Source organism: Microcaecilia unicolor, chromosome 9 (assembly GCF_901765095.1).
Source record: "Microcaecilia unicolor chromosome 9, aMicUni1.1, whole genome shotgun sequence".
NCBI classification, from domain to species: Eukaryota; Metazoa; Chordata; class Amphibia; order Gymnophiona; family Siphonopidae; genus Microcaecilia; species Microcaecilia unicolor.
Window position 1 is genome coordinate 22,410,030 of NC_044039.1, and position 11,473 is coordinate 22,421,502.

Below are 11,473 nucleotides of genomic sequence, written 5' to 3' on the forward strand. Positions count from 1 at the left end.
AAAAAAAAAAAAATTCTCCAAAGCCAGACAGATCAACGTGAAATTACAGGCAAATCCTCTGTGCAAATCACCAGGGCTGGGGTTTAAATATGTCAGTAAACTGCACTGCAGAAAAGAAGTTTATAGGTTAAGAGGAAGATACAAAATGTTTATTAAAACTTACTACACTGCCCAGTCCAAGTAATACAAGGGTCTAAGCAGTGTACAATACAATCAGATCACATAAAAACACAAAAGAAAAGGGAATGCCAATGAGTATAGGACAGGGGTAGGCAACTCCGGTCCTCGAGAGCCGCAGGCAGGTCAGGTTTTCAGGATATCCACAATGAATATGCAGGAGATAGATTTGCATACCATGGAGGCAGTGCTTGCAAATCTGTCTCCTGCATATTCATTGTGGATGTCCTGAAAACCTGGCCTGCCTGCGGCTCTCGAGGACCGGAGTTGCCTACCCTGGTATAGGACAAAGGACATATATTCATTCATTCAGAGAGACGCTATAATACAATAAATTCACCAAAGGACAAAGGCAGATGCACACTTCAGCCGAACGCCTGCTGAAAGTCTTAAATCTAACAAACGACTCTTCACTACGAGTAAAATATGCACTAACTATTCTGGAACAACAATACACAACACAACCTCTAACTGTAATGCATCTTTTCATTTAAGAAATGAACTAAGACATATCTTCTCAAGAAGCTCAATGACTATTCCATATGAACTAACAGTTCTCTTACTAACCACTGTAAAACACAGCATCATACAATCCTGTAAATGTAATTGAATCAATGTAATCTCTAACAACTGTTACATGTAAGCAATATTGAACCGAAACTCGTTTTTGAATAATTGAGGGTTACAAGAATCCTTTATAATAAAACGCACTTCCAACATTCTGAAGCTGACTACATGGCTGAGGCATTCCTGCTCTCTGTATCCATCTCCTGAATTGACATCACATACTTCCGGGTTCGTCACAAGCAGAAATGACCAACCACACGAGGTTTCTCGGCTTCAGAATGTTGGAGGTGCATTCTATTAAATAGGATTGGTCAGTTCCCTGAAGCAGAGCCAGAGCTCAGTGTCCTGCACAGTAACGCTCAGACACCAGAGAGGGAGGGGGGCCTGACACCAGAGGGGGGGGAGGTATCTCTGTCACGCACACACTCTCTCTCTCTCACAGTCAATGTCTTTCTCTCACTCTCACACACTGTCTCTCACACACTCATGTCTCACACTGTATCACATTCACTCTCTATGTGTCACACAGTCACTCACACACTCTCTTGGTCTCATACACTCAGTCTCACAGAGAGTCTGTGTCTCACACACACTCTCTCTCTCACACACTGTATCTGTGTGAAACACACTCTCTCTCTCTCACATTGGGTCTCACATACGCACTTGCACACACTCTCATTCGCACATTCACTCTCTCTCTCACACACAGTCACTCTCACATACACTCTCTCAAACATACACACTCCGAGGAAAACCTTGCTAGCGCCCGTTTCATTTGTGTCAGAAACGGGCCGTTTTTTTACTAGTAAATGAATGAATTAATAAATAAATGTATGTATGTTCCTTGGCAGATTGTTCCACAAAGTGGTGACTAAATAGAAGAATGCTGAATCGTGTGTGGTTTCCTAGTGAACCTGTCAGAGAAGACCGTAGAACAGCAATGGACAAGACTGAAAGGAGCTATATTAAAGGCAACGAACCTTTATGTTAGAAAATTACATAAAAGTAAGAGGAAAAGAAGGCCTCTCTGGTATTCGAATGTAGTAGCTGAAAAGATAAGGGTAAGGAGGCTAGTCTTAGCACGTTATAAGACGACTCAGTACGATGAAGACAGGAGAGAATACCTGAATAAGCGAAGAGAAGCTGGAAAAGCTATCAGGAAAGCGAAGAGGCAAATGGAGGAAAAGATAGCTAATACGGTAAAATTGGGGGATAAAACCTTTTTCAGATATGTAAGTGACAAGAGGAAGTAGTGGAGGAGTGGCCTAGTGGTTAGGGTGGTGGACTTTGGTCCTGGGGAACTGAGGAACTGAGTTTGATTCCCACTTCAGGCACAGGCAGCTCCTTGTGACTCTGGGCAAGTCACTTAACCCTCCATTGCCCCATGTAAGCCGCATTGAGCCTGCCATGAGTGGGAAAGCGCAGGGTACAAATGTAACAAAAATAAAATAGATACTATTGGAGATTCTACATGGAATGTTGCTACTGTTGGAGATTCTACATGGAATGTTGCTATTCCACTAGCAACATTCCATGTAGAAGGCTGCGCAGGCTTCTTTTTGTGTGAGTCTGACGTCCTGCACGTAAGCCTGCGCGGCCACATTGGTGATCTGCAAGGGCCGACTTCTACATGGAATGTTGCTAGTGGAATAGCAACATTCCATGTAGAATCTCAAACAGTAGCAACAGTGGAGGAGTGGCCTAGTGGTTAGGGTGGTGGACTCTGGTCCTGAGGAACTGAGTTCGATTCCCACTTCAGGCACAGGCAGCTCCTTGTGACTCTGGGCAAGTCACTTAACCCTCCATTGCCCCATGTAAGCCGCATTGAGCCTGCCATGAGTGGGAAAGCGCAGGGTACAAATGTAACAAAAATAAAATAGATACTATTGGAGATTCTACATGGAATGTTGCTACTATTGGACATTCTACATGGAATGTTGCTATTCCACTAGCAACATTCCATGTAGAAGGCTGCGCAGGCTTCTGTTTCTGACGTCGACTCACAGAAGCAGAAGCCTGCGCGGCCACATTGGTGATCTGCAAGGGCCGACTTCTACGTGGAATGTTGCTAGTGGAATAGCAACATTCCATGTAGAATCTCCAATAGTAGCAACAGTGGAGGAGTGGCCTAGTGGTTAGGGTGGTGGACTCTGGTCCTGAGGAACTGAGTTGGATTCCCACTTCAGGCACAGGCAGCTCCTTGTGACTCTGGGCAAGTCACTTAACCCTCCACTGCCCCATGTAAGCCGCATTGAGCCTGCCATGAGTGGGAAAGAGCAGGGTACAAATGTAACAAAAATAAAATAGATACTATTGGAGATTCTACATGGAATGTTGCTACTATTGGAGATTCTGTTGCTACTATTGGAGATTCTACATGGAATGTTGCTATTTCACTAGCAACATTCCATGTAGAAGGCTGCGCAGGCTTCTGTTTCTGTGAGTCTGACGTCCTGCACGTACGTGCAGGACGTCAGACTCACAGAAGCAGAAGCCTGCGCGGCCATGAGGAACTGAGTTTGATTCCCACTTCAGGCACAGGCAGCTCCTTGTGACTCTGGGCAAGTCACTTAACCCTCCATTGCCCCATGTAAGCCGCATTGAGCCTGCCATGATTGGGAAAGCACGGGGTAAAAACGTAATAAAAAAAAAAAAGTACCATAATAGCATTGTGAAGCTCAAAGCTGAGGGAGAGAAATATGTGGAAGATGATAAGGATAAAGCTGAACTGCTTAACAATTATTTTAGTTCTGTGTTCAAGAGTGAAAGACCGGGAGTAGGGCTGCAGAAAACAAAGGCTAAAGAGGATGGGTGCACGGTAGACCAAGACCCCTTTACGGAGGACTGTGTTCGTGAGGAACTTGCCAAACTAGAAGTAGACAGAGCGATGGGGCCTGATGGGATACACCCGAGGGTGCTTAAGGAACTAAGAAAGTTCTGTCGGCTCTGCTGACGGACCTCTTCAATGCTTCCTTAGAAACTGGAGTGGTCCCGGTGGACTGGAGAAGGGCGGATGTGGTTCCTTTGCACAAGAGTGGAAGTAAGGATGAGGTTGGGAATTACAGACCTGTCAGTCTGACCTCGGTGGTGAGTAAGCTAATGGAAACGCTTCTAAAGAGGAGGATTGTGAGATTTCTTGAACTAAATGGAATGGGGGACCCGAGGCAGCATGGCTTCACTAGTGGCAGGTCGTGTCAGACAAATCTGTCGTCTTCGACTGGGTGACCAAACAGTTGGATGTGGGAGGGGAGCTTGATGTGGTATACTTGGATTTCAGCAAAGCCTTTGACACGGTTCCACACAGGCGACTGATAAACAAATTGCGTGCCCTCGGTATGGGACCTAGAATAACTGATTGGGTTAAAAATTGGTTGAATGGTAGGAGATAGAGGGTAGTGGTAAATGGAGCTTGCTCTGAAGAAAAGGATGTTGGCAGTGGAGTACCGCAGGGATCGGTCCTAGGGCCGGATCTTTTTAATGTCTTTGTGAGTGATATTGTGGAAGGGCTGTTTGGTAAGGTTTGTCTCTTTACGGATGATACTAAACTCTGCAACAGGGTGGACACCCTGGAGGGTGTGAATGACATGAGGAAGGACCTAGCGAAGCTGGAGGAATGGACCGATATTTGGCAACTAAGGTTTAATCCCCAAAAATGCAGGGTCATACACTTGGGTCGCAAAAATCCAAGGAAATGGTACAGCATAGGGAGTGAAGTGCTTCAGTATACAAAGGAAGAGCGGGACTTGGGGGTGATTGTGTCTGATGACCTTAAAGCTTCCAAACAGGTAGAAAAAGCGACAGTCAAAGCCAGAAGGATGCTTGGGTGCATAAAGAGAGGCATGACCAGCAGGAAAAAGGAGGTGATAGTGCCGTTGTATAAGACTCTGGTGAGGCCCCATTTGGAGTACAGCGTGCAGTTCTGGAGACCGCACCTACGGAAAGATATAAACAGGATGGAGTCGGTCCAGAGGGCGGCTACGAAATTAGTAAGCGGTCTTGATCGCAAAAATTATAGGGACAGGCTTATGAACCTCAACATGTATACGCTGGTAGAGAGGAGACATGATAGAAACATTTAAATATCTCAAGTGCATTTATGTACAGGAAGAGAGCCTTTTTCAAATGAAGGAGAGCTCTGGAATGAGGGAGCATATGACAAAGTTAAGAGGGGATAGGTTTAGGAGTAACCTAAGGAAGTATTATTTCACAGAAAGGGTGGTGGAGGCGTGGAATGGCCTCCCGGTGGAGGTGGTGGAGTCGAGGACTGTTCCAGAATTTTAAAAGGCATGGGATAAGCATGTGGGATCGCTTAGGGGTTACAGAGGATGGGCAGACTGGATGGGTCATATGGCCTTTATCTGCCGTCATGTTTCTATGCTTCTATATGAGTTACTCTATAAAGATCCATCAATATTTACTGACAAAACTCGACATACATGTAGTAAACGCTTAAAGGACAGAGATCCCAGTTCTCGGTTATGTCTCGATTATTCTGCAATATGAATATTCAGCAGCACTTAAACCACACAGCGCCACTGAATAACCCCTCGGACAATCACAGCACTGTGTAATAAGTGCCAGGGTGGTCCATAGGCAGAATCAGGAAAGAGCTGGCAGTTATGTATGCATCAGGCATATTCAGCGCCCATGCCCAGATAGCCAAAAGGGCAGACAGGACCACACAAAAGGCAGTGCTAGATTTGCCCACTTAGCTAAGTGGGTGCTGGCACTGAGTATCGGCCAGTACCTACCTAACTTCTGGGTCAGCTGACCTGGAAATTCAATGCTGGTGTCTGGTTAGATTCGTTCTGTGGTGGTCAGTGTCTTTAAAACCACTGACCACCACAGGCTGAACATCGAGGGGAAAATTCACAATTTCTTGTAACATGCATTTTCCTTTCACCTTATGAATCAGATCAAATAAAAAACAACATTTTACTATCACATTATTGTGTAAAGGTGTATGGCTTCTATATTTATTTATTGGGATTCATCAGCCAAGGCGGTCTACAGCAGGTACAGTTTAACATAAAACTTACAAGTTTGTCAACAGCATAACAATAGCAAAATGACCAAGTATAAACATAAATACAAGAAATGAGGTAAACTTGAAAACAGCAAACAAACTTAATAACAGGACTTCCATGAAACAGGATCAAAAAGATACACCTTTAACAGCTCTGAAATTCAAATAAGGGAGATATAATATGATATCATATGACAAAACATATAGAAGCCATATATGCAATACTTTTGCACTTATATTATGCTGACGCATAATATAAGTACATAAGTATTGCATGTATGGTTTCTATATGTTTTGTCATTTGTCCTGTAAAAAGTTTTTTTTCTCCAATTAAAATGCACATAGAACTAGATTCTCTGCTTTACTTGGGGGGGGGGGGCATCTCTTTGCCACCGCCACTGCCCCCTCCCCAGTGCAAGCTCAGCATCTCTCTGCCGCCGCCGCCGGCCCCCCCCCCCCCCCGGCAAGGCTCAGCATCTCTCTGCCGCCCCCCACCCGGGCAAGCTCAGCATCTCTCTCTCCCACCCACCCCCACTGGGCAAGCTCAGCATCTCTCTGGCGCCCCCCACCTGGGCAAGCTTAGCATCTCTCTCTCTCACCCCCACCCGGGCAAGCTCAACATCTCTTTCTCCCAACCACCTCCACCCGGCCAAGCTCAGCATCTCTCTCTCCCACCCACCCCCACTGGGCAAGCTCAGCATCTCTCTGGCGCCCCCCACCTGGGCAAGCTTAGCATCTCTCTCTCTCACCCCCACCCGGGCAAGCTCAACATCTCTTTCTCCCAACCACCTCCACCTGGCCAAGCTCAGCATGTCTCTCTCCCACCCACCCCCACCCGGCCAAGCTCAGCATCTCTCTCTCCCACCCACCCCCACTGGGCAAGCTCAGCATCTCTCTGGCGCCCCCCACCTGGGCAAGCTTAGCATCTCTCTCTCTCACCCCCACCCGGGCAAGCTCAACATCTCTTTCTCCCAACCACCTCCACCTGGCCAAGCTCAGCATGTCTCTCTCCCACCCACCCCCACCCGGCCAAGCTCAGCATCTTTCTCTCCCACCCACCCCCACCCGGCCAAGCTCTGCATCTCTCTGCCGCCCCCCACCCGGGCAAGCTCAGCATCTCTCTCTCCCACCCACCCCCACTGGGCAAGCTCAGCATCTCTCTGGCGCCTCCCACCTGGGCAAGCTTAGCATCTCTCTCTCTCTCACCCCCACCAAGCAAGCTCAACATCTCTTTCTCCCAACCACCTCCACCCGGCCAAGCTCAGCATGTCTCTCTCCCACCCGGCCATGCTCAGCATCTCTCTCTGCCACCCACCCCCACCCAGCCAAGCTCAGCATCTCTCTGGCGCCCCCCACCTGGGCAAATTTAGCATCTCTCTCTCTCACCCCCACCCGGGCAAGCTCAGCATCTTTCTCTCCCACCCACCCCGCCAAGCTCAGCATCTTTCTCTCCCACCCACCCACCCCCACCCAGCCAAGCTCAGCATCTCTCTCTCTCTCTCCCACCCACCCCCACCCGGCCAAGCTCAGCATCTCTCTCTCCCACCCCACCCAGGCAAGCTCAGCATCTCCTCTCCCACCCCCCCACCCAGCCAAGCTCAGCATCTCCTCTCCCACCCCACCCAGGCAAGCTCAGCATCTCCTCTCCCCCCCCCCCCCCCCCACCCAGCCAAGCTCAGCATCTCTCTCTCCCACCCCACCCAGGCAAGCTCAGCATCTCCTCTCCCCCCCCCCCCACCCAGCCAAGCTCAGCATCTCTCTCTCCCACCCACCCCCACTGGGCAAGCTCAGCATCTCTCTCTCCCACCCACCTCCACCCAGCCAAGCTCAGCATCTCTCTCTCTCTCTCTCCCACCCACCCCTACCCGGCCAAGCTCAGCATCTCTCTCTCCCACCCACCCCCACTGGGCAAGCTCAGCATCTCTCTCTCCCACCCACCTCCACCCAGCCAAGCTCAGCATCTCTCTCTCTCTCTCTCCCACCCACCCCTACCCGGCCAAGCTCAGCATCTCTCTCTCCCACCCACCTCCACCCAGCCAAGCTCAGCATCTCTCTCTCCCACCCCACCCAGGCAAGCTCAGCATCTCCTCTCCCACCCCCCCACCCAGCCAAGCTCAGCATCTCTCTCTCCCACCCACCCCCACTGGGCAAGCTCAGCATCTCTCTCTCCCACCCACCTCCACCCAGCCAAGCTCAGCATCTCTCTCTCTCTCTCTCCCACCCACCCCTACCCGGCCAAGCTCAGCATCTCTCTCTCCCACCCACCCCCACTGGGCAAGCTCAGCATCTCTCTCTCCCACCCACCTCCACCCAGCCAAGCTCAGCATCTCTCTCTCCCACCCCCCCCCACTGGGCAAGCTCAGCATCTCTCTCTCCCACCCACCTCCACCCAGCCAAGCTCAGCATCTCTCTCTCTCTCTCTCCCACCCACCCCCACCCGGCCAAGCTCAGCATCTCTCTCTCTCTCCCACCCACCTCCACCCAGCCAAGCTCAGCATCTCCTCTCCCCCCCCCCCCCCCCACCCGGGCTAGCTCAGCATCTCTCTCTCCCACCCACCTCCACCCAGCCAAGCTCAGCATCTCTCTCTCCCACCCACCCCCACTGGGCAAGCTCAGCATCTCTCTCTCCCACCCACCTCCACCCAGCCAAGCTCAGCATCTCTCTCTCTCTCTCTCCCACCCACCCCCACCCGGCCAAGCTCAGCATCTCTCTCTCTCTCCCACCCACCTCCACCCAGCCAAGCTCAGCATCTCCTCTCCCACCCCCCACCCCCACCCGGGCTAGCTCAGCATCTCTCTGCCCTCCCAAGCCCTCTAGGCATCTCCATCTGTTCTGCCACTCACCGCAGGTCGAACATCTCTTTCTCGTTCCTCCACCCCGCCGTCCTTCAAACGTGCCGGTATCTCCCGCAGCGACCAGCAGTGACAGCCATTCCCAAACTGTCTTTCCCGCAGGTTTACGAGCCCTTCCCGCTCCAACCAAAGCGTCCCGCGACCGTCCCGCCCACGCCGGAAACAGGAAGTTGAATCAGAGAGGCCGGGCCGCGGGACGCATCGGAGTAGGCAAGGAAGGTTAATAAACAGGAGTGGAAGGGAGCCTATCTCGTCCACTGTGAGCAAGGAAGCCAATTAGGACAATCTTAGTTTCCCTGTCCCAGTGCAGCCGTCATTCCCGTCCACTCAAAACAAAGCAACAAACCCATGAGCTGCTGCATCCACATTGCCGTTTTGTGTGGGTCCATCTAAAGCTGTTCCAATTGGATAGGCAGCGCCTTAAAAGGTGGAGGACAAAAGCTTTTGTTGTTTTTTTACTTATTGGACAGCTTTTTAATTTATTTGAAATCTCCCCATACGTAGATATAAATATCATGAAATAACAATTGAATATCACTAAAACAACTTTAAAAAGTTATTATAGCTGGTAGAAACAGCAATTTTAAACTCTGCATTTTGTGCTCATTTTTCTACGCTAAAAACTAAATAAATACACTGTATACAATACAGATGGCCAAATTTCAGTGTTTCCTGATGGGTTCATCTTAAATGTTGTTTGTAATCTGCCTGGGAAGCCTGGTTATAAAGATGATGGAATATATTGAAATTAAATAGAAGTAGAATTAAACTCTCCTTTCATTGGGGCACATGGAATCAGGGCCGTGCCGATGCGGTAAGCGGGGTAAGCGCCGCAGGGGGGCGCCATCTTCTGGGGGGCGCCACCAGTACGTGCTTACCTTGCCCCTCCCGCTCCCATGTAGGAACTGCCCGCCCTCTTCTCCCCCCCAAAGATCCCTTTCCTTTTTTTTTTCTTTTAAATTTACCTTCCTCCGGCAGCGCAGCGTCAGTGAAGGAGGCGGCGCTCCCAGTCCCGATGTCTCTAGCCTTCCATTGGTTTGCTCAATGTCCCGCCTTCTTCTGACGTCATCCTTGACGTCAGAACAAGGCGGAACACTGAGCGAACCAATGGAAGGCTAGAGACGTCGGGACTGGGAGCGCCGCCTCCTTCACTGACGCTGCGCTGAGGAAGGTAAATTTAAAAGAAAAAAAAAAGGAAAGGGATCTTGGGGGGGGAGAAGAGGGCGGGCAGTTCCTACATGGGAGCAGGAGGGCAGGGGAGAGAGGAGCATAGATCGATGGGAGGGCAGGGTTCATGGTAGGGAGAGAGGGGAATTGCTTGATCGGGATGAATGGCGGGGGCAGGGGACAGATGGGCATGGATGGGTGGGAGGGTAGGGCTCAGGGAGAGAGGGGAATCGCTGCCTTGGAGCCAGGCAGGTGCGGGGGGGGGGGCGGCGGCACCAACTGGTAGTCTGCAGGGGGGCGCCAGAGACTCTTGGCATGGCCCTGCATGGAATCACATCTTCATCTGTTTTATAGAAGTTTGCCTTTTAGATACACAAATGGATTATTCTGTTGTTTGAGCATGTTTCAAGGACAAGTGGTTTATAAGTTAAAATAATAAAAATATTTTCTGTCAAACAGATCTCTCATTTGTTGAAACGTAACTAAATGGGCTATAAGCCTCTAATGTAGTCCATTGGTTTTCTTACATTTTGGTCTGGTAATGGCTTATACTGTGCCAAAACTGGGAATACAGTGAGACAGAGTAACATCCAAAACTTATCTTTTATATTTTAATCATCTTTATTAAAAACAAAACATGTTGGTTGATAAGCTTCATACAGAACAAGAAAAAAAACAGTAAACCATCCAACATGGCACAATAAAATATTTTACAGAGAACGTACCCCAAGAACCCTTCCCCTCCTGTACTTCCCTCCCTCCCTCCCTATAAGCCCACCTGACTGTTTCCACCCGCCAAAATAACACAACAGATGTACAGATCAGCAGGACTCGAAGCAATTCATAACAAGCAATGCCTCCACTGCATGCAAATCTCTCTCATGAATATTCATTGTCAATATCCTGACAAACCTGACTGCCTTGGTTAACTCCAGGACCAGGTTATCCTAACTACCATAGGAGGCAGACACGGTCATATAATTAACATTATAATTTTATTTGTATTTGGGTAATAACTGAGAAAATGCTATTAAAAATTATATTACAAAGCATGAAGGTGACTTGGTTAACTTCTGCTGTATATCAACCAGTAGTAAATAATAGTAATAAACAATATTAAGTGCATTTTTATAATATACCACTGCATTCTTCAAAACAGAAGGAGCAAGTTCCCACAAACCATCTAGGCACAAGTAAAAAAAAAAGCGAAGCTTTCAACCTAATACATGTTAAATGTGGGATATGAATGTCATAAATAAATAAATAGATAGAAACTCTGAATGTTGAGCAACTGATTCTCATATCATGATATCTGTTTTAGTGGCCCATTACCAGGAGAAAAAAATCTCTACATAAATATAACACGTGCTAGGGTGTCTCTGTAACCAGCCCCTCCAACTGACCACTGATTAAGATTTATAACAAATACCTATTAAAAGTTATTCCGTTATTATACTTCCTCGGTGTGTACATCCATATGCTGCTGGCATGTTTGAAAATATAAGTGAGATTAAATAAAAATGCTACCAACAATAAAGAATGACAAGGTGGATGCAGCAGCTTTGTTTTGAGTGAACGGGGATGACAGTTGCACTGGGAAGGGGAAACTAATTGGTTTCAGCGTTCTTACACCACTTCAGCTCCTGTCTATTAAACCTCCTTGAGAAAGCCTCATTGACCGAG

At 48.6% G+C, this 11,473-nt stretch overlaps 1 protein-coding gene across 2 annotated transcripts in view; it reads right to left on the reverse strand.

Annotated features, from left to right (window-relative positions):
• The window catches only part of CEP83 (centrosomal protein 83), a 60,268-nt gene extending 51,501 nt beyond the window's left edge, over positions 1 to 8,767 (reverse strand). For both annotated transcript variants that reach the window (XM_030214604.1, XM_030214603.1), the window contains exon 1: positions 8,615 to 8,767. The gene's annotated coding sequence lies outside the window, so the exon portion shown is untranslated. The remainder of the gene's footprint in view (positions 1 to 8,614) is intronic.
• Between the last annotated feature and the right edge of the window lie 2,706 nt (positions 8,768 to 11,473).